The 24,623-nt window shown below is 40.8% G+C and overlaps 1 long non-coding RNA gene across 2 annotated transcripts; it reads right to left on the bottom strand.

The window, feature by feature from the left end:
- Nucleotides 1-149: 149 nt before the first annotated feature.
- LOC137857698 (uncharacterized) lies at nucleotides 150-24,616 on the bottom strand. Of its 2 annotated transcripts, XR_011097231.1 has the most exons (4): nucleotides 24,190-24,616; nucleotides 23,829-24,091; nucleotides 8,547-8,654; nucleotides 150-1,830 (listed from the first exon to the last, which is right to left on the bottom strand). It is a non-coding gene; the product is annotated as an uncharacterized lncRNA (long non-coding RNA). The 2 variants fall into 2 exon arrangements; XR_011097230.1 differs by having other exon boundaries at nucleotides 23,829-24,616.
- Between the last annotated feature and the right edge of the window lie 7 nt (nucleotides 24,617-24,623).

The raw sequence follows: 24,623 nt of genomic DNA, 5'->3' as shown, positions 1-24,623 counted from the left end.
CATTTACCCCCACACCCACTTTTGACAAGAGACAGCATGTGCTGTGCTGAACCCCAAAAGACCTGCAAACCAGCCCACCATATCATCACTGGTAAACAGGCTCAGTTTTGTCCCTCTACATCAAGCTCCAGATGAGATGCACAAGTATATTGGTGAGATTTCAACCCTTTTTAATTGAATTGATTGGTCAATACGTGTACAAACTAACTTCGAGGGACACGTGGCCATTCATGTGGACATGGATGCATTTGCATTGTGTGAAGCCAGGCTGAATGAGACACCACATTTCTCAAATGACAACTTCCCTTTTCCAGTCTGACCAAAATGGCCTGTAAATGAAGTCCATCAAAGATGTGCATCTTCTTGCAGTCTACAGTCATAAAAACACATTATCTCAACAAGACGAGCCTAGCACTTCCCCTTCATGATCTGCAGTGTACAGCATAAAGCTTGAACTTTTATATTCTGCTTCTTGATCGTTCTAGTGATATTTATCTTGCCCTCTCCTTCTGGATTAACCTACTGATACGGAGGAATAGCAGAAGGATGTTGTTATCTTCTGTTGCTGCCAGGGAGAGTTCCTATCTGCTGATTCTTGTCAATTGTCATTGTCTGTTCTTTTGCTCCATTGCTTGCTGTTTTTGACAAGGTAGCTGAACCACAGTGCTGGGATGAATTTCTACAGAAATCCAGATTTCCATGGAAAATGAACGCTTCTGGTATATCAAAGAGACAAACATGAAGTAGCTTGCTTCTATCTCACTGCTGGGCTGCAAGCAGCACATGCAGATTGTCTTGGAGAAGAGTGATAAAATGAAGGCTCTGGTTAGAGTCCTCCTAAGAAATGTTAACCCTCTATGGATGACAAAATCCCTGTCTAACCTTCTGTGCAGCTGCCAACATTTCTAGTTTCCCTCTTGATAACTCCTGTAATGTAACATGTGACAATAAAGAAAATTTACAGCACAACAGTCTGGTATTAAGTTATTACAGGATTTCATCTGTATTTGTTGCAACTTCTTCCCTGACACTTGTCAAAAACATTGCATCTATCTTCAGCTACTTGCATAGTTCATAGGTTCTTGCTTCCTTTTAAGTTTGGAAGGCTCTTGGAAACAAACCACATGCAGTGAGTATTTACAATAATGCAATAGAGCCAAAGGCTATTATATATATATCATACAAATCAGTTAAAAGAGGCAGCCTCTTCAGTGAGAAATAATTAAACAGTGAAGTGAAACTAGAGACACAGAAGTGTGGCCTTCCTTGCTGTGGATCACAAAGTAGCTCATTAGTTAGGCAAGTGTCCTGGCAGCACCTTTGTCAACAAATATTTTTTTCTTTCCAGTTAACACAGATTCCTTGTACGGTCAGTATGCTCCAAATCACTTCTCTGCTGAACAAAGTTAGGACTTTGCAGATACAATTGCATGATGCCACTAATTGCATTAATTTTCTTATACTTGAATCCTTGCATTATTTTACATCAAAATCCTCTCCACAGTCCCACCGCAGTGTTTCTTTGCTGCTTGCATCCTAGTTCTTTCTATGGTAACTTCCCTTCAAAGTATTATTATTATAGAATTGTGATGCTGATTAACCAGATGTAGGGGTTTTGTTTGTTTGTTTGTTTTGTTTTTCTAGAAGTCTTGTGAATTAATTTCTTAGGCTAGATATAATGCAGAAGTCACATAAAGTACTTCCTAGCGTATCTGTATGTCACCCCCCTCTCAGTCCATCACCTCCTGAGGTCATAGTCTTCTCTGTTCTTCAGCTCTTTGTAGCAATCTATTAATATCTCTGGCATTTGAAGCTAAGACCCAAGTCACACTATGAAAACAAGTGAACATAATTTAATTAAATATCCATTAAGTAATCTCCAACAAAATATATTTGCAGACACAGAGAAATTGCCTTTGGTGACTGGACTACAGCAGTGCTCTTCTTGCCCTGACAGCTGGCAGAACCTGGGGCTCTCCTCAGGAGAGCTTGTTACCTGGTGGTTATTATGGGGACATTTGAGAGGTGCAGGTTGAAATTCCCATAGGCAAAGAAGGGAATTTGTGCCTGTTGTGCCACAACCTCACTGAGTGAGCTAAGCCGTAGACTGTTGTATATGAGGAGCAGCCATCTTCATTTCTTCTCCCTTTTTAGCTGTGCTTCAAAAGCAAATATAGCCAAGGGCTGGGAGAGAAGAGTCCAGTGTCCTGGAAGCATGCCTAGAACTCAGGATAGCGACCAAGCTGAACTCCTGGAGTCTCAGACAAGCAAAACAGACTTTCTGTGTTGTGATTCAGATGTGAGATATCTGGCCCTCTCAGAGCCCTCCCAGGGATTTTTGACACCTTAAAGCTTACACAGCAGCTGAGTAGGAGGATCGCAGGACTGCAATTTTAGACTGTAGTGTCCTAATCCCATTTCAAGCAGTTTAATGCTTTGGATATACATACTAATGTCACAGAGGAGACAAAAAAGGAAAAAAACTCAGCTAAACAAATAACTGAATATTAATTCAAGAAGAGAAGGCATTCATTTTTTCTTGCTTGTATAGATGTACAGTTGGTACTGCTTTTGTAGTTACCTATTAAACAATACTGAGTTCAACAGCAGTGCTAATTACCAGTACAACCACATGACCACTCTGGGCTAATGATAGTCCTAAACCCTTGTTATCTTTTAATAGCTAAGCTGATTAAACAAGCACAGGGGAAAAACAAGGTAAAGAAATTACCTTTATGGTACTTTTCCCGGGAAAAGAAACGTGCTTTCCAAGCATGCCAAGTGCATATATTGTGTCACTTTCCAACTAGCTAAGATACAGCTGCCCAGTAACTACTGATTTCATATCTCTATGAAACTGCAGCACAGGACTGGAAAAGAGGATTGAAATAGGCTAGGTAACACGGACAAACTTGTGAGCCCAGGGAATAATCATCTAATCAAGTGTATGTCATAAGCACCAGTTGCAATTTATTTTTGCTGCAAACCTTCCCTCTCCCTTCTCTTTCTTCCCTCTCAGTTCCACCATAGAAAAGAGGTGTCATCCCCAAAATGGTCAGGATGAAAACTTGCATGGGGTTTACATACTGCAACATTAAAACCAGAATTTGTCTCTGCTTTTCACTGCCTTGTTTCAGAGAGAAATAAACAGAGGAAAGACAACATTTCTTTGTTTGAAGTCCAGAAAAGACCACTATGATCAACTTAAGTCCATCTTTTAGTAGCTAAACTGATTAAATTGGCACAGAGGAAAAACAAGGTGGAGAAATTACCTTCATGGTGCTTCTTCTAGGAAAACAAAGATGTTTTCTGTATCCCAGCTCCCCTCTTTTCACATCTGTCCTAATCTGCTGTCCCCATAGCATGGTGCATATATGCAAACAGGAGGAATAGCAGTGAAATGGATTAGGTTCCTAAAAGGTAAGTGATTGCAACTAGTTGTTCATGAAGTTCCAACCTCTGAGATAGGAAATACCTTGCAGAGACTTCATGACCCCCTTGGGCAGTCCTATTTAACCCTTTTAAAATTAGGAAAAAGAGTCAGGGGTACACCAAGGATGCCATATCCAGAGCAAACAGACCTCAAGCTAACCAGGGGATGGATTAAGGTAGAAACCTGAATATCAAGGGCAGTCTTCCACCCCAGATGAGATTTTCATGAGCAAATGTTTCCAAATTCAAACTATCTCACTAAAGATTTGGCTTGTAGCAAATGTGAAACATTTCCTCACCTCCCTAATCTAGGTTTTAGCAAGCTGATTTAATCTGCTGTGCTAGAAGATTCCAGCTGATAGATTCTTTCCCCAGAGTCATGCAGTTGATATGAAATAAATAGAAGGACATCAGTGGAAAAGGGTTTTGAAATTGGCCTTGGGAGACCCTGTACTAGAAAGCTCTAAAGAGTGCTCGATAACTGTTTTGTGGTATACCCTTCCCAAACAAACAGAAAACCACCCACGTGTCTTCTTCAGAATCTAAACTCTTTCAGAAGTTTCTCATTGATGCCTCAGCTACTGATAAAAACTACAGAAATTTAAGAAATATTTTGTTTGCTGAACAAATTGTACAAAGTAATGTCTTCTGTCTTTTTTTTTTTTTTTTAAACCTGAAAGATCTTTTGTGTTGCAGTGAGTCCAATATTTTTTATGACAATGGCATCTCAGGAGCAATTAGTATGTGCTAGAGACCTAGGCACACTGAAGCTGAACTGGTTAGAGAAGCTGTTTTTATGTAAGTCAGAATTTGTTCTCGAGTTTATTTTTTTTCCTGAATTAGACACTGTAAGTAGTTACAACGTGATCCTATACTGACCTGGCCAGAGAAATCCACTTTCTGTGGATTAGCTTTATGTGCTCCCCCTGCATTTCCTACCCACCCTAACCTGCTGTCCCCATGTATGCAAATATGAAAACTGCCAGGATTAGGTTCCTAAAAAGTGTAAGTGATCACAATTAACAATTCATAGAATTCCAGCCTCTGAGATAGGGAATGTTTTGCAGAGACCCCATGACATGCTTGGGCAATACTATTTAACCTCTTTTATATCATGGGCACACAAAGGATCACAACCTCAGAATTGTTTGCCAATTTCTGGCTTCCCTGGCTGCCGTGACAAAGGCATCAACAGAGGCTAGTACTTAGCCTTGAGAACCTAGGGCTAAATACTGTGCCCAAGGTTACTGAGAGAAAACCAGAATTAAGCCCACATCTGTCCAAGCCTTGTATGTGTGCAATGAGAGAAATTCTGCTTTTCTGGAGTTTATAGGTTTCAAAGACTTTATTATTATTATTTTTTTAATTTCACTATTTGTTATTATTATTATTAGCCTTTCCCTCATATGTGACTGTATATACGCACATGCAGGTAAAGTACATTTTTTATTAGATAGCCTTAATTAGTATCTGTCTGGTGTGTTAGAGCAGCCCTGTGTACTCAGAGTATTTCTGACAAGCTTCCAACATTCAGTTTTATTCCTTGCCTTACTACTTGGCTTTGTTTGCACATCGATGGACCATCGACTTTCAAATCCCTTCCCAGGCAGAAATAGGTGACCTACTTTCAGCCCTGGACATCTGCTAACTGGAGCCTGTCCCTCCCTCTCTTCCTTAACCCCTTCTTTCCTCCCCTCTCTGCGGGGCATCTGCCAGCTCTCAGCCCTTCCAGGGAGTTGTGTTTAGCCTGTGTCTCCTACAAAGGGCTTTAGGACTCGGGGGACACCTCCCCCAAATAAACGCAGATTTATGTGGCGGTGGGGATGCCTGGTGTGTGCACGAAGCCTACAAGAGGGTTGTAGTTCCGAGTCTTTGCCACAGAAGGGCGCCCAAATCGCACGGCCAAAGAGCAGGGCTCTGGTACAAGCTGGGTGACCTGGGGCACCTGGCACCATCCCCGCAGGAGATGTGGCAGAAGAACAGGAGCAGGCCCTGGGGCTGGCTGCAGCCTGGGGATAAGGGGGGACTCTAGAGGGCTTGTGTGGCTCAGAGTTGCCCCAGACTCTGAGACAGTCTTGGCCCAAGTTGAGGTTCCTGGGCCCAAAGCTGGGAAGGACTTGTACACCTCTGTGAACTTCTGATGGACCCTTTCCCTGTGCTGAACAGGGATGCTGGATTTGCACAGCAGCAGTCTTGTCAGCAGCACCCATGAGGGAAAAATCAAATAGTCATCCTGCCTCACAAGCCCCTCTGTGGAACTGACAGGAACCTCACAAAGTTCAGCAAGGAGAAGTGCAGAGCCCTGCACTTGGGGACAAACAACCCCAAGCACCAGGACGTGCTGGGGGACGCCCAGCTGCAAAGCTGCCTCGCAGAACAGGACCTGGGGGTCCTGGTGGACACCAAGTTCAACAAGAGTCACCAACGTGCCCTTGCTGCTAAGGTTATCGGTATTCTTGGCTGCATTGCACAGGGCATTCCCAGGTGTTCCCCAGGGCTCAATTCCAGGGCCAGTCCTGACATTTTTGTCAATAACCTAGATACAGGACTGCAACGTATCCACACCAAGGTTGCTGATGGTACTAAACTGGCAGGTTTTAGGAAGAGAGGCTTTGCAAAGGAAGCACTGGGTAATAAGCAATGGCAAGTAATTCAACAAAAGAAATTGCCAGGTGCTGCACCTGGGACAGAGTAATGCCGGACACGGGTACAGACTGGGAGACGAGCGGCTGCAGGGCAGCTCAGCAGGAAGGGATCTGGAGGTGCTGGTCAGCAACAGGCTCAACATGAGCCAGCAGCATGCCTGGCAGCCAAGGGGCAAATGGCATTTTAGGAAGCATTAAACCCAGCATAAACAGCCAGTCAGGAGGTGATTCTCCCTCTGTATTTAGCATTGGTATAACCCTACCTTAAAGATTGTGTGAGGTTCTGGTTTCCACAAAGTAAAAGGGTCCCTGAAAATATCCAGAGGAGAGCAGTTGATCTAGTAATAGGACTTGAAAGTATGTCCTATGAGAGGCTGAGGGCACTCGAGTTGGCTAGTTTGGAGGAAAGCAGCCTAAGAGGCAACCTCTTCTTCCTAATAACCAGCGAACACAAGGGAACGGCACAAAGCTGCACTGGGGGAGGCTCAGACTGAACATTAGGAAAAACTTCTTTACCATGAGGGTGATGAAATACTGGAACAGGCTTTCTAGAGAGGTGGTTAAAGCCCCTCACCTGTCAGTGTTCAGGAAGCATTTGGATAATGCCCTCTTTATTACGCTTTAAGTTTTGATTAGCCTGGAAGTGGTCAGGCTAGATGACATTGGAAGGTCCCTTCCAACTGAACTATTCTATTCTCTTCTATTGCCAGCAAGCTGAGGGATGTGATTCCTCCCTGATGCTCAGCACTGGTGAGGCCACACCTGGAGTACTATGTCCAGTTCTGGACTGCTCAGGACAGGACAGGCATGGACATCACAGAGAGAGCCCAAGAATGGCTCCTAAGATGATTAAAGAAGTGGAGCACAGCCCCCATCAAGAGGGGCCAAGATTGCTGGGACTGTTCAGCCTAGAGAAAAGAAGGTTCTGAGCGAGGGTTTAATCAATGTATATTGACACCTGATTGAGGTAGACATATGGAGGATGAAGCCAGACGCTCTTCAGTGGTGGCCAGTGACAGGAGGAAAATTTCTCCCAGAGGAAAAATTTTTAACATTCCATTTCCATCCAGAGCACCTCACTTCATCCTGCAGCTGGTACAGATGATCAACATCATAAGAAATAATGCTATTTTTCAGAGAGAATGCTGTAATGTCACGCTCTTCAGTGCCCTCATGTGGTTACTCATGAAAAAGCATTTCCATAGCCTTCAAGAGGCCTGGGCTTTCCACAAACAGCATCCTGGGATCTACATAAAATCAGCAAAAAATCAGCAAGATCAAAATGAGAAACTTCCTTCACCTGTCTCTTTGTGATCATCAGTTTTCTGAAAAGAGGAAGAACAACATCATTTACATGGTGTTCAGAAAGCAGCAAGCACAGAAGTCAAATGGGACTATAATAAAAAATATTTCAAATAAGGAGAAAGGCCTGTTTAGTGAATCCTTTTTCTTATACATTTTTCTTGTAACATTTTCCAGTTGAAATGAACAGTTGTTCATTTACAGATGAACAGAATTTCAGATTTCCATCAGGTGATGTAGTACTCTGGTGCACACACAAGTTTTTCACTTTTTTTCTGCAGTTCCAGGAATTGTACTGAGATAGCAGCTAATACTTGAGGAAACAATACAAACAGGACTATAAAATGGATCCAAGCTTATGGAGAAGAAATGAGTCAAAGCAAGAGTCATTCTGCAAAGGGCTTAAGAGAATGGATTCAAAATCTGTCTCTTCAAATTAGGGTGAAGGCAGTCTCAAGAGAAATTTCCCTCTAACTGAGAAGAGGAATGCGACCTGTTCTTCTAAAATATATTAAGAAAAACCCTAAGGATTAACTTGCCAGGTCCTGCATCTAACTTTAAAGTGTCAGAGAGACAGAGATGGTTTTTCTGTATTCTTCCAGATAATTCCACTGGTCAGGCATATATAAACAGCACATATTTCAATAGCAAAGAAGAACATGACAACTGCTTCTGTAAGAGTCTTGTTCCGGCTCCTTGCAAAGAAGCAGCATACTCACAGCTTCCTGAAGAGTATGTTACAACATTCATTAAAAGTAAGAGTACTAAAAGACAGAGCAGCAGGGTCTGAGGAATCTGTTGGCTTTGGTTCAAAAATGATGGCTCCTCTGCTGAGACCTCCGATTTAAGTCAGGAGACATAGAAAACGTAGTTTGTCATTCAAGTGGTGATGAAAAAGACCTCCTGACTGAGGCACATGGGTAGCAAGGGTGTGAATTGATTCAATTACTACACTTTTCCAAGGAAAAAATGTATTAACACTGGTTTTACCAATTAAATGACAACGAAGATCATATTAAACATTAATGTTTTGTTAAACTCCTTTACTCCATTTACTGATGCAATTCTGCATAACCCATTGACTGCACACAGAAGTAATTGCCTCAGTGGAGTATTTGTGACAAAGATCAATGACTCAAATATTGGAAAAAGAGACTTGCAACTCACCAGAATATACATGTTTCACTACCAAGTACCTGATCCCAGAAGTGGTCTGTCCTCGGCCAGTAGGTGGCATCATTACTTCTTTTTAGGAAAAGGATTCAAGGCAAAGATCTGTAATCAGAAAAAATATGGTCACTATATACATACTCTTGCTCTTTTCATTTTGCTTAAAATAGAGTCCTTTGCCTTAGGAGCTTTTGTTGCATTCCAATGCAACAAACAGCAACAAACACAGCACCATACACAACCTGACCACACCAGAAGGCTGAAAGAAAGAGGAGGAAAATACTGAATCTCAGCCTCATGGTAGATCAAAGATCTGGTCATTTGTGACAGTGAACAAGGTGCATACAGGGAATTTACAGAGACAGCACTGCATCTGATTCAAAACCCATACAAATTTCTACGTACAGAATAATTAGTTATGACACTTTCACGTACAAAAGTATGACACATACAAAAACTATTTTGTAAACTTCTTTTCTCTCAATCCATCCATGCTGAACGACCCAGGACCTGAATCACAGAATTTTAAAATAACTATTCTATTTCTAAAGATAGGTGTTAAGCCATGCAATAATTCATAAATAATCCTACTAAAAAGAGGGTTGTATCAATCTTCTATTGTAGGTTAAAAATAATGGGAAACGTGTTGGTTTGTCTCTGTATAAAATAATATTATAAAGTATTTTTGGTAGTAAAAATAACACTAATGAAAATAGTTTATACATATGTATCAATTAAATAAAATCGGTTGGTTAAAAAATGGCCACGGTGCATAAAGTTCTTCATTGCCTCTCATTGGTTTGGAATTTTTGTGTTAAAAGCCTTTTTTTCTACTACTTTAGAGAAGACAGTATAACTGTAAATTTCAGGCTAAAGACATTTGCCACTCAGTCTGAAACTCTAAGTTTTCTTATAGCTGATAGCTAGAGGATTCTTTTGTATGCTCTAGGGCTTGTACATTGCAATTAAACAATACATTGTATAAGGTTGACATATTGTACACAAAGCCATACTTTTGCAGCATTACACTATCATTGGTCTGATGCCTCCTGTTTTCTTCACTACACCAAACGAAGCAAATTTTAGAGATGTTCTGTACAATAGCTGTATTTGGTCTATAATAATAAACAGTGAAAGAGGAAGTAGTTTAGGAGAGCTAACACTCCTAAATTACTTTTTAACCAATGGTTAGAGAAAAACAAACTATGTGCAAGTTAGCATCCCCTAAAAGGACCCTATTTTTGGCTCACACACCATAAATTTTGCACCCCAATCCAGTGTTTCAGCTGCCTTATTTAGTTTCAACAACTATTCACTGACTGCCAGCTGACATTTTTTCCCAAGGCCCTTAGACTTCAGGTGTTTTATCCCGTACCTCAGCAATGACAGACCAAGACCGAGCCAAACACTGGGAATAACTGATGTCTTGCCAGGGCATGGCCTCACTGCATTCCTGCACTATTCAGGAGCTGTTCCACAGCACTGCTTAATAACAAACACGCATAGCTTTTTCCTAGTGCCCTCCACCTCCAAGAACAGAACCCAGTGAAGATCAGCATGCCTTTTACTGCCTCATATTTAACTAATTCAGAGTTTCCTGTATCAGAGATTGACCAGGCTAATTACTGGAACTGAGCCTGTAAAAATGCACAAAACCATCCTCAAATGACTGGTGGACAATACTGTCCTTAATCCATTCAAAAGGATTCAGATTCAGATCCAATCATTCAAATGGCTAAGAGGTGTGAAGATCTGGGGCTGCCAGATTTCCTGAAAGATAACATGAAAGCAAACTAGCAAGCCAGCGCAGACAAAAAGGTGGCAGCAGAACTATGCTATCAACACATCCACTCCAGAATAATATTTTATATTAATCCTTGCATCTAATTGGACATAATACAAACTACCAGAGAGCTGTCTGTTTTACAACACTCAAATAATTTCCTAAGAAGCACAGGATGGTTGAGGTGGGAAGAGACCTCTGGAGGTCATCTGGTCCCACCCCTGCTCAAGAAGATACAAGAGAAATCATGATTTTAAGTCTGTATGTATATTTATACACACACATGTTCCTGCAGAGATTTTCAGTGAAATCCACTTACATACTATCTTGTGTCCAGATATCTGGAATTCTTCCACTAGAACTAGCTATTATTTTTTGCTTAGTAATATTAGGGCAACTACCAAGAATGAAGAAAGTAAAGTTAAAAATAATAATAAAAAATACTTCATGCTGGGAATAATTCCTGTATTCTAATACATCACCACTAGCATACAGTTAGATTTGGTGTTAAGTGCATAAGCTATTAAGCCTGGTGAGCAACAATACAAAACAGTTTGGGCAGCAATCTGAAAATGTCTTGTCACCTGCAGGATTGGTTGACAGAAGAATATCATGCCCCTGGAGACAGAACCCTGTCAGGCCTATTACTCACTGCACTGAGACACCAATTCAGAACTGGCTTAGAGAGAAAACATGTTATTTGTGATGTTTTCAGATCATTGTGGGCCAAGGGTGCTTGAGCAATCAGTTCCATCTGCCTCCACATACCAGAACAGGAGTATCTGCAGCTCCTCCCCAGACTTCCTGGCTCCAGAGCTGAGCTACTTAAAGGAAACCCTGGTTTCTCTCTGCAAACTCACTGGACCCACTGTGCAGGTGGAGGCAAGAGCTGGGACTTCCAGTTCTGCTGAATAAGAACTAGCAGTGCCTCAGCAGCTGTGGCTGAGTGATCTTCCTGTGTAATTCTTAACAGCGGGGTTCACTGTGATTAGCTGTGCTCAGTTCACTGATTCACTGCAGCACAGTGCTCGCTGCAGCAGCTGCTTGCAGCTTCTCACTGTGACAGCGTTCACTCCAGAGGCAAGTGGTGACTGATAAAGCTGCCTGTCATGCTCTTCCACCTCTCCTGCTCCCCACCACTGGGGAGCAAAGAACAGATGCTAGGTGACAGAGTAAGTTGAATCAGTGGAGCTGTGGGTAAAACAAAGTAATTTATACAGTACTATCAGTCATACATTAAATTCTACAATTTATTCAGTCATTTAAGCTAACCTGTTTTACCTTTCATTGCCTCAGACTGGGAACATGATTTTCAAAGACCAGCTGATGTGAGGAAACACACTGAATCTCTGAAATCATACCCTTATTTGTAAACCATAAAATTAAGAAGCAGGATGTTTTTCCCAGCATGGCACCCAAGCTGCCAGGTCAGGCAGCTCTGTCACCTGATGCACCCCTCCAGCACTCACATCTAGCAGCCACACCTCCTCTGCAATGCGCTTCTCTCAGCAGATATAAAGCAAGCAAGCACGTGGGGCAAGTGATGATGGACAAAAAGCTTGACTGGTAGAAGACAAATACCAAAAGCATCACTGCAGACAGAAGCTCCAGCTTCAGCAGGGGATTAGCTGTGTCAGAAATTTGGGGATGGAACTGATTAGTATGGAGATGAGGCACTTGGAAAGGATATTCTAAGCAAGTCTGATCAGAAGAATGCTGCTTTCCTACTGAAAAGGTGAATTCTTTCCACAGAAGTACCATTCTCAGAGACAGTTTTGCACCGAGCCATCTCTCTAGCAGTAATGCCAACAGGCTGTGCAATCTCAGATGAGTCACTTCTCCATTTCTTCACCTATACAGGGAAACTAACACCACTTCCTCCCTCACACTGTGGGAAAGTGTAAGCACCAGACAGCCTTTATACTGTGTTCCAAAGATGAAACTATTTGAATAAACATTAAGCAGCAGTATCCTGTCAAAATTTACTGCCAACATATGGTGGGGCTGAGAAAATAGAGACATTGCACAGAAAATGGAAAATAATAAGGACCTTCTCCTGGTAGAAAATCACTGACCAAGGGAAGGGGAAGGAGAAGGAAATCTGCAAACAGCAGAATCAGTCTCTCTTCATCATTATGTTTTCACCCTGTATTCCCAGGCCAGACCAATGAATACAGACTCAAGCTTGTTCCCTTCGGAGGGTGACAGTTGCCAGTCTCATGCCCTGCGTGACCTCTAATTAGCTCCTCTGTCAGCCAATTGTACTGCCCAAATTCCAGAATCCTGAAGAAAAAAAAAAATAAAAAGCAATAAACCAGTCTGTGACCTCTCAAAGTTTGCTATTTACTTTTCTGCAGTAATGTACATGAGCTGCCGGTTTCCCATCGCCTTTGGACTGCCTATATCCCAGTGTACTTCAAAGTGGGCACCTGAAACAAGACGCTGCGAACCACTGCATCGTAAAGCACGCACCATGATCCAGGTCACTCACAATAAACTAACCTGAGGGCACTGTAACTTATTAACCAACTTTCTCTCCTGGCATTGTTCACAGTTCTACAGCCACAGACCTGCTGGGAGTCTGTTGCAATCCCCAGCAAGCAGCCTCTCTGGGGAAGCGTTCAGAGTACTACCAGTAGGAAAAGCTGGTTGGCACAGCCTTCCTTGAAATGTGAGTAACAGGAGGGCTTTCAAATATGGCCTTTCCAAGCATCCAGAATCACGCTTTGCAGGCATTTCCCCATGCAATGATTAATTGTCCAGATTCAGTGCCATGAGACAACTAATTAGTGTTCATTGAGATCGCCTCCATGATCTAATTTGGAGTATTTTCTTGAGAATTACGGTATTTAAATTAAACCAGTCCATTTTTTTGCCTCAGATAAATGGGAGAATAATGATAACTGGAAAGTTTTAAGTTTCTCCTCCTGCCTGACACAGTGGGCAGATACATACAGGCGGTAACTGTTTCCCAGGAGAGGACAGCATGACTCAGAGAGAAAAAAAGGAGCCATCACACTGTAGAAGCAAGTAATGCTGGCTGTGAAAACCCTCTGCAATGTTACTGCATTTGTTAAAGGTGAGATTGACTTTGCTCCAAAATAAAAACAAGCTGCTACTCCCAGAGGAAAGCGAACACTCATTTTACTTTCTGGAATCATGACATGCCTGGAGCAGCAACACAATGGCAATCCCTGAAGGGCAGGAGCTCTACTACCACCCAGTGAAGCTATAATTAGAAAACAAAAGATAATTAGAAGCAATATGAGCATGCAGAACTAGCTCAGGGAGTGATTGTCAAAGACAGTGATACAGCTGATCTCAAACGAAGATGGAAAAAAAAAATGACATGAAGCCAACTTTGCACCACATTGTTGCATGTATTGTTTGCCCTGGCATGGTATAGGTAGAAGTCAGAGACACCACACTGAGACTAATTAAGACAAGCAAGATAATGTGTTACAAGTAACTATCAGGAGTAAGATTTCCCTTTCTTTCTGTCAGTAAAATCTGCCATGACAGAACTACAAAAAAAAAAAAAAAAAAAGTATGATTTGCTTGCTTACATAAGTAATTTCTTATAATGTAATCCTCAGAAACATGAAGTTCCAATTTCCTGACCTAAGAATTGGTGTCGAACAGATACACACACAAGTAAGCAGCACCCCCACTGAGAAGCAGCTACAATGAAAAAAATGAGTGTAAACTCATCTGTCAAGGTATAGGTTTCAGGTTTTAAGCCCTGAGATCTGTCAGTGTTTAGCACTACTTGCTGTGCACAGAAATACAGCTGTGCTCTCCTGCTGATGAACCTCTCTAGCCTAGTGTTACGTGAAGTCCACTAGGACACACAATTTAATCTTTTTTAAGCTGACGCCCAATATGCACAAATTGTAATAATACTGATGACAGTGTAATTAATACAGGCACAGATTCCAGAATTACTCCTAACTGAAAGTGTGATATAAAATTGTTGAACCATAACGCGAGCAGCGGAGGTCTCTCCACCTCCCAGATGAGTGCCTGTCCCAAGAAGCCCTGGAACTGTGCTCCTTTTCCTTTGCTTCATTTCTGATCCCATGAATCTCGCTGCACAGGATCACAATGGGAGGAAAAGGGAGTGATGCTGCACAGACTAGAGGCAGCCTGATGGTGAGCAGGGCAGGAGGGGTTGTATTCCCACAGACTCAGCAGGGAACAGAACTGTCTTTCTGATGAACTTCTCGGAGAAAACAGGAGTTCTTCAGATTTGCTTTCAGCCACAAGTCATTCAGTGGGCAGAAAATATTCGAGAAGCATAATGAGAATTTATCTGGTGCCAACATATGTATAGTCTGGCAACTGCAAATGCCAAATGTTCCCATCAGTAAAAAATATAAAGAGTTATTCCCTGCCTCAGAACAGATTGCCTGGCATTGCTTGACATTATGAACAGTGATTCTGCTCGCCTATTAGGGGTAATTATAAGAACTGCAGAAAAAGATCTTTTCTATCTTGCTCTGTGTTCTTTTTATTATTTCCAAACTGCCATCACACAGAAAATACTATACTAATGTGGATTACTGGCCCTATTTGACCATAAACAGTTAAGAATAGCAGAATACTCTTATTTTAAATCTCAGGAATATTTTTTTGCAAATAAAATCCTGCTCAGTTGTGATAAAGTTAACATCAAAATGCTTTCCACTTTATAGATCATGGGACAATTCATACGAAATGTCAGAAATCTACAATTTTCAGGTGCTGTAAATTGCCTTTTTTTTTTTTTTAATGCTCAGCAGGGATGCAGAGCATCTTGCTCTATTCACACAAAGCTTTCCCCATTTATTCCACACACAAGGTACACTGAGAAAAGTGAATGCACATCTGTGACCTGTCTCTTCTAAGACCAGCAGCAGGACTGCTCACTGGCCAATGTCTAGGAGTTTCTTCACCTACTTTTCAAGTCCTTTGCCTACTTTTCAAGTTCTGAAAAATGAGGGGGTATTCATGGAGCTGCTGTATCTCTTGACAAGGGAGAGGGAAAAATGAGGGGGTATTCATGAAGCTGCTGAATCTCTTGACAAGGGAGAGGCTGTTCCCATTTTCCACAAAAACCTGCCACGTAGAGCATGTTCACTCAGACTCTACACACAGCAAAAGTTTATCCATGAAATTTAATCACTATGAAAACACGGACAGTTATTATTCTTATTATTTTCTTCTCTACATTAAACCATACGTTGCAGGCTAGATGGCCATGATGGTTAGGGGAAAAGTAAAGAATCTTATCATGTTGGACTCCAAGATTACAGAATGTTTGCTATCTATTAAAGCAATAGAAATAAACACATGGGGAAAAGGTTAAAACCCTGTCTCAATACCAGCCCGAGATACCCAGTGTTGTTTTAAGCTCCTGAAATGACAGAAAAAAATGACTCACCCATGAACTAGTAGCATATTTTTTTGTAAAACCCATGCCATATTTCTCGTTGACATTCTTAATGCAGCCTACATCTTGCAACAAAAGCCTTAATTTATGAACAACTACAAAGTTACACAAGACCTGACATTAAAAGTTTAAGTGTAGGTGTTTGGAACCAAGCCAGATATCACGAAAGACCTGCTCAAACCGTGAAAAGCCATAACACAGAGCCTACCTGTCTGCTGCACAATGGCGCGTACAACTTATTACGGGCACACGGCTCTTCATTACTCAGAACTATCCAGCTGCCTGGAACATACTTCATTCTATCTAAGCAGCATTATGCTACCATTTTCTTTGATTTTTAGCCAAGCACCTTCAAATTTCACCATAACAGTGTTATTGTCCAGTTTTTGAGCCATGAGAAGGAAAAGATGGTCATCTGGGCATTTTTTCCAAAGTGTTCATTTGGCTTTAACAACCGTTATGGTGGCTCAGAAGCAGATTTCAGCCGAGTTCTGTAAAAATCACCTGCTGCTCCCTATCAGAAACTTTTCAGGCACAGAAAAGTCAGATATGAAACTTAGTTGATGAATATGATTTGCATAAATAACATCATTTTGTCTGCAGACAGGTGTTTTTTTTTCCCTGTCTAACGGAGATGGTCTACTAGCAGCGTGTAGTGCATCTCTGTAGTGTCTACAATATGAACAAGTTTCTCAGGGCACTCTCTGACCCCATATCAAACAAATTAACACATTCTACTAGTAGTCACAGGCACATCCTTCCTACAAAATGATGCTTCCTCAGAAACAGAAATTGCATAGGTATTTCCAGACTATAGCTGCCTCTCAACTTGGATGACTGATTTCCTATCCCATCCCAAATGAGCTTAAGTCATCCTACAAAAAATATGCTACTTTAATTTGCTAGTAGATATAAAGTCAATAAATGGGAACATGGACATCCTTTCCTTTGGGCTGATTAACTATTCTAGAGAAAACAGAAAACCAAGATAATGTGTCAGTAGAGAACTGACTCATTGATTATCTTTCTACTATTTGTTTTTCCCCCAAGAACATAGAAACAAGAGGGTTTATGTTCCTTTTTCTACTAGTTTCTCAGAAGTATATTATGACTTCAACTTTCGCATTGATGTATTTAAGCACATCCTATTTATAAGATTTAAGGTTGCATGGTTAATAATTAGGCTATAATTACAGTTTTGGTTTTGAAATAACATTTTAAATTAGATCTTAATTTTACTTTTCATCTATAGTTAGTCCAGGGAGACAATGGAGAAGATGCTAATTTTTAAAAACATAAGGCTAGTACCTCTCCATAAACGATGATCAATGAAAATCAGCAATGACAATCAGCAACTGATGATGACCTAATCAGAGCACTCAATGACAACACAGTTCTTGATTTAACAAGACAATTAAAATACTATTATTGCTTATGATAACAAGTATGTTTCTTTAAAATTCATTCAGATCTTGACAGTGAAGTAAGCATACCGCTACTATTTTTCTTTAACATTATTAGATACCAATGTACAGTATTTTATATTGAGTATGTATTTTTTCATTTTTTAATCAGCATCTTTTATTCGTGGTGGCATTTCATTTTGTTTTTTCCAAACCAATTTCATTGTTTTTGTTTGTTTTCTGTAGGGTTGGAATATATCCCATGACTGTTTATAGCTTAAAATTGTTCTACTTGTCTTATTCAGTATAGCACTTTAAAGAGCATCACTAAATATTTCAAAAATAGAAATATCTCATTGCAAACAGAGGAAAAATATTTATTAAGTAAGATCATTACCTGAATGCTACCTCAGGCAAATTCTGGTCTGTTATTTCTGAAATTTTCTACTTGCTCCTTTATCATCAGCACTCATCTCATCTTTCACTACTAAATTCAGTTCTTTCACCAGCTGCATCCCCATGCCCTTGATCACTGCCCCAAAGATGTTAAGTCTGATACTTCCATGTCACTCCTGGTGGTATCATTGACACCTACATGGAAGAGCAGCAGGGCATAGTAGTCAGAGGGCAAGGCAAGCTTTGGCAGCTTTTCCACAACATCCCAACTGCAAATTCTCATCAAGCAGCAAACCTCCCTGAACAAGAAATCAGGTTGGCAGATCTTGTTTCCTTCAACCCCTGCAGCAAGGAGTCTTCACCCATGATCACCTGGCCCACTTGAGATGCTCCATTTGCTGGCACTCCCAGCTCCCCACCAGCTACGAGAGCAGTGAACCTGTTCTGTGAGTGCGAATCGTGAGGTGGGGCAAGAGCCTTCCTACCAGTGTGAAGTCACCAGCTTCCATCCTTTGTCATAATGGCAGGTTCCATCTTCCAAATGCATAGGTGTGGGCTGTCCTGCTCCCCCATCACAGAGGAGGGAGGAAGGATCCGGCTCCTGAAGCTGCTAGCTCTCAGGGAAGATCCAGTTGATCTCTGTCATCCTTCCTGATTCTGCACAGTCTGAACCCCTCCCGTGCCTCCTTCATTTGGAGGTCCAGCTCCACAACAACTGTGATGTTCCTGCAGGAATGAAGACTAAATGCCCCTGCCCCAGAAACTCCCTGCTGACTGAGACTTACAGAGCTGCACCTTCCTTTTGAAGCTCCATATGGGCCCAAGGACAATACTGAAGGGACAGTGACTCCAGAACTGGAATGTGGATGCAAAGCAGGCCTTGATTCATTGCTCTTAAGCTTTTTTTTTTTTAAAAAAAAAAAAAAAAGCAAGTAAACATAGCAATATTTAGAAGTCATAATAATAGAGCACACTAAATATCTTTTTTAATATAATTTTCACTGAAATTGTCTTTGCTTTTCTTAAAAACAAACAAACAAAAAGCTATTTGTTTCTTTTTCTGATATTTATTAATACTGAATAAATTTAAATTAAAGAAGGTAAATTCTCTGAAGGCAAATTCAATGATTTGATGGTGAGATTTCTACAAAAAACTTCCTTGTTCATGTACAAGCAGGAATTCAAAACAATCCAAACACTTATCACAAGGCACAGCTGCTCTTCACCTGCCAGTAAAGTATACAGCAATCTATTGCTTACTACTTATCAGGAAAGTGCCAGTGACGTTTCTGTAGTTCTTCCATCAACAACTGCAATATGTTCATATGCATAAACATATATTTACAGGTCAATAAATGTCATTATGCTAAACCTGTGATAATCCAGGGAATGACTCCTACGAAGCAGTAGAGCTTGTCTAACATATGCCAGGTCCATTTTCTGCCTGTTACTTTCAAAGATAAACGTGAAAACTTGCAAAACACCCCTCCTCCTCCGTCCTCCCCCCCCAAATAATTAATTTGTACACAAACTGAAGAAAGAATTTTTTGGCTTTCAGACTCAGAAATCCCCAAATCACTTTTCACAATTGCATATAAAATACAGGTAGTGCTTTAACTGTGCTGTCAAATGTGATAGCCATTCTGTACTCAGCAATATTTCAAACACCATCCAAACGTAACCATACAAATGTCACCTCTGCCTACAGAATGTTATAAATGAAGCAATATTAATCAATTAAGGGACAGTAGAGTGCATGCAGAAGCAGCCAAGTCTCCCGGAGGATTTCAATAGGGAGTTCTGGGTGGGCGATCAAGTTTGAACTGCAGACCTGCCAAGGCACACGGATTCTCTCCATGATAAAACGGATTTCCGGACCCACAGCAGGAGGAACTGGAAAACTTTTGCCTATAGCCAGACAAGGGAAAATTTTGCTATATTATTGGCTGCAAGAAGCCATTTATCAAATTATTTTGACTTCTGCTCACAGAAAAACATGATTAGAGGCCATGTACATATTTCCACCCCAAATTTCTGAAGACAGCATTTTCCTATGAATTAGCATGACACAGAATGACACTCCTCTCCTAGGCTGCTTGGCAAGTGAAAGTCCTGCCCAAGCCTTTCATGCAGAAATGAAGACCCCCAAACACATGAACTAATGTGAAACTGAAGTATCACTAAGTACCATTTTAATTACCTATTTATCTTGTACCCAATAAACCAGAACAGTAAAAATATATCCTCCTCCTTTGCATTGTAAGTGCTTGCTGTGCCTAATGAAAGGATTAATTTTTTCCAAATTGCTTCTTTGTTTAGCATAATAGATCACTTACTCCTGCAATTTTAGAGATTTCTTTTCAAGAAAAGATGCAGCTGTACAGTATTACATACTCTTCTGAGGGGATGTTCAGAGGATGCAGTGCAAACCAATTTTGTTTCTTTCCATCCTAGTAATCACATCATTTGTACATGTTTATAAACTGTGCAGTACACTGAAGACGCCAACCTTTTGTTGTAAACTGACCCCAAAGAAACATGATAGCGGGCTACCATTCTAACAGGCTTTGGGACTACAATAAATGTTGTTATTCAGAATGGCTGCCAATCCTCCTTGTCTTGAAAGGCACAAATCTCAAAATGACAAACATTTCCTCAGTTGTTACCACATATGAAGATGCAGCATAAAGTTGTTGTCAGGAACAGTTGTTGTTCTCAGGCTGCAGATCTGTGGTGCCCACACAAATTACACAAGAGCCTACACAGCAGAGACAACACAGAAACCACATGGATTGCATTAACAGCAAAGAAACAGGGCACTGGAAGAAGATGGCTGTTATATCAGGCTTTGCTTTTGGTGTTAAAGCAGTCAGTCATCCAGGATGACAGGTCCTCAAAGTGAACAAAACAATGGTAAGCCTGTATCTAGTTTTCTGTATGACAGACTGGTGCAAAGAAGGAGTCAGTCAGTTTTTGTTGGCAAATGGCTGTGATTGGTACCCTGGGAAACATAGGGTCCTGCCATAAGCTCTTAGCAGTCAAACTAACAGTAAAACAGTATGTGCTTTTAGTGCTGTCTTTGCTTCTGCTATCCTCATCTTTTGGTGAGCACACAAAACCAAGAAAGTTTCTTAATGCCTGGCAGATCAGTGTTAATTAAACACTGCTAAGGATGTGTAAAGAAGCAGGGTGGGTGGCAGTGGGAGTTAATAATGAAAGCAGGGAACAGAAGAGATTAAATGATAACATCCTACCCTAAAGGAGAAGTCACCTTGCTGTGCAGCTCAGGGGAAGGCAGATAAACCAAATCTTGCAAATTAGTATCAAGTCATTTTAGCCCTTGCAGAAAAAGTCTGCATTAAAATGGAAATGGCATCTGAATCACGTGATTTTAGAGCAGGGAATTCAGACCAAGCTCTGCCGATGATCACTAGGTCTGGACCTTCTGCAGAATGCTGCCTAGCATCTCTGACTGCTGTGACAGTTTGTCTGCCTTGCCCTAGAGACATCAACTTCTTTCTAATCGGTAGCACCCCACTGACTGCAGTCCTTTCTTCTGTCTGGCATCTGGGCAGTAGGAGGTAGCGGTGTGTCTAACATTTTTGTATGGTGCAGAATAACAGAAGCCTTGGCACAAAAAAGGGATGAGGATAAAAGAGAGCTGAGGGTGGACTGCTGGGATCTAGGCCAGAAGTCATGACCTCAGACAGCCAGAAGAAAAGATCATTAGAGAAAATAAAATAAAATTAGTTTTTAAGTATTTGAACAACCAACAGTAATAATTCTTTTTAAAGAACTACTCCTGCTGTACTTACTAAAAAATACAGAGACAATTGTTTGGAATTATAAAAACAAATCAAAATAACTTTGAACAATTAAACCTAACAAGAATACTTAATATATAAGGAGAGTGTTCAGTGCTTTGCCTGACAGCAGTTTCCAGGGAATTCAGTTTAATATCTTCGTTAATAGTATAGATGATGGGGCAGAGTGTACCCTCAGCGAGGCTGCAGATGACACAAAACTGAGAGGACTGGTTGATGCACCAGAGGGTCATGCTGCCATCCAGAGCAACTCTGACAGATAATCTAGAGAAGGAGGCAGACAGGAACCTCACCAAGTTCAAGAGGAGAAGTGCAGAGTCTTGAACTCGGGGAGGAACAACACCAGGCACCAACACATTCTGGGGGGCACCCAGCTGGAAAGCAGCTCTGCAGGAAGACACCTGGTGGTCATGGTGGACACCAAGTTGACCATGAGTCCTGGGCAACCAGCTCTGAGTGGCCCTGCTTGAGCAGGGGTTGGACCAGATGATCCCCAGACTTCTCTTTCCACCTCAACTGTTCTGTGATTTTTAGATGTTTTTATCCACCTGCTAGCATTACTTCTAACCCTTGTAGTAGGAAGGAAATAAAGTGAAAGATATGAAACCAGGAATGAATGACCCACTAAACTGAAACTCAAAATAGATCCCAAACTTTGAAGATCGTTTAAGATTATTAAATAAGACATATGTGGATGACACTATGTGAGAAATATTAAAAGATCACTTTCACAGAAAAAAGGTTTTTTTTTTAATCCCACTGACAGAGAATGGCCCCTGTATATAAATTACTGTCGTGCTGTAGGAAAAGAGTTCCCATCCTCATAAATCTCATACTAGTTAAGTCCAACCACATAGCCTCTTTAATGAAAAAAATAAATAGTTGTCTAGCTAATGCCCGATAAAGTGTATATATAATATATCTATATAATTATATATAGATATGTATATATAGATATATATATATAACGACAGTCTTTCTTTCCCCACTTATTTTTAAATAAAATCACAGAACCTGCTTGGATCCAGAGAGCACGAATTAACCAGCAAGATCTATTAAAAGTGCTAAAGAAAACAACAACTTTACTTGGTTCTTATCTCAGGTAGGCAGTGCCTTACTCTGAAAGCTCTCCTATAAGCAGCAACTGTCCCAAAAGTAGTACCAAAACATGGCACGCAGATGTTCTCTCCACATTTGCTCTGCTTTAGAGGCCTCAATTTACTACTTCTAACAAAACTATAGAAGCATCCAGGAAGTTTCTTCAGACACAATACATACAAGATGAGATAAATAATAATAACAATAAAAAAATAAAAGAACCAAATGGAACTTGCAGAGACATTACAATCTGGCATTATTAACATCATCACTGAATGCAAATACAATACAGTGACTCACTGAGTACTAGTAGTATGTAAACATATCGTACATTGATTGCGGAATTGAAGTCCTGGAAATGCGGTTAAGAGCAAACATTAAAAATTTTATTGGAGTCCTTGATATAAAGGTGACACTGGAGATTGTTATCATACTCAGAATCCTGAAGTCCAGACATAGCAAAGTACATGTTGTCCCCCACAGATTTAAAGCAACAATACTTATAGCTAAGAGAAGGAGGAAGAAAAGAAAAATAAATAAAGACTGGTCTACAAAATGAAAAACAGTTTTAAAATTTCTATTTTTTATTTTTCTGCTCTTTGCCTAGAGCTCAAGAGAACATACATTCTTAATGTGTTAAATATAAATTACACCAAAAAGATGCTACTTCTTGATATATCACAGGTAAGTTGATTTTAAAGCAGAACATACATACTCTTGAACAAATTACAGCAAAGAACTTAAGGAAAATGATAATTAATACTTTAATAATCAAAATAGACTACATCAATCCCATTACTGAATTCTGTTTGACACTCTATATCTATATGCATTGCAATAAAAAGCTTCATAATTGCAAGCTACCAATAAAGAAGCTTTAGGGTCAAATCAAACTGAACAAACATGACTGGGTGGGGTTTTTGTTCACAAGAAGGATGTACTGTCCTTGAAATTATGGAAATACAGCTGTAAATACAACTAAACCTTTGATAGATGTCAGAATTTATTTTCTATCAGGAGACACTTAATGTTTACCAAGTTTATTGGCTTTTTTTTTTTTTTTTTTTTTTTGAGAGATATCTAAATATTCACTGAGTTCAGAACTGATTTTAAAACCACAGGAGTAAAATTTGGTGTTAAAATCAGTCAGGTTGCTGCACTTGAGGTGCAAAACAAACAGAAGTGTAACAGCAGTGGCAACGCGCTGTGGCTAAGAAAATAAACCCAGGCCTGTAACAAACTTCCACCAGCTCACACAGGCATCACAGATGGACATTTTTTTAACCAAATTTAGACATTTTAGACAAACTATGATCTTGCCCAATGGTTATGTGCCATTCCTACCTTTGCTTAAGCAGCCAGCCAGGGTATGCTCAGTGACACTGCAAACTACTTGAACACAGGAAGTGTTCCCTCTGAGTGATGGCTTCAGGGAGCTCAGACAGGCTGACCACAGGCATTATGGATGAAATGATGACCACTGACTGCAGAATAGCCACTTGTGGGATATGCCAGTGAGCTGCTGCTGAAAGGAGAGCTTAGAGCATGGTCACTTCTCAGGGGAGCACCTCGCTTGCCCTTCAGAGACCAGGAACTTCCCTCAGGGACTGCTTGAAGCAAAGTCATATTGAGACAGCTCCCCATCCTCTGACAAAACATTAATCCTCTCAGCGTACAGAAACAAGAGGCAGATTTTAAGGCTAACCTTAGCATGTTTCCCTACTGAGATATGCTATCAGGGACCCCTGTGGTATTTGCAGGTGAAGCAAAAAGTCACACAATGCCTCTGGCAAACCATTTCAGTCCATCATCACCCCCAATCAGTTTTTTCAAACTACATGGAACAGTACAAATTTTATGCACTTGTCTGCCATTTATCCTGAATTTTATAGTATGCAGCCCTAAAAGAGGCTGGCTGGCTTCCTCAAGGCAGCTGTGATCCTCAGGAAGGGGGTGTGGCTTTCCCTGAGGGAAACCAGGCATGTGTTGGGTTGTGGAAGGATCTAGAATGCTCCTGTGCTGTGAGGAAGTCCCTAGTGCAAGGCTTAGGGTGACTGTTGGGAAGAGTAGGAAGCAAAAATAACCCCTGAGCTTCTGAGGGGAGAGACCTGGGAGCACAGAGGGAACTGCACAGAGGGA

This window comes from Anas acuta, chromosome 5 (genome assembly GCF_963932015.1).
Source record: "Anas acuta chromosome 5, bAnaAcu1.1, whole genome shotgun sequence".
NCBI classification, from domain to species: domain Eukaryota; kingdom Metazoa; phylum Chordata; class Aves; order Anseriformes; family Anatidae; genus Anas; species Anas acuta.
The sequence above is the reverse complement of the archived record's forward strand: the minus strand, read 5'-3'. Positions and strand labels throughout refer to the sequence as shown.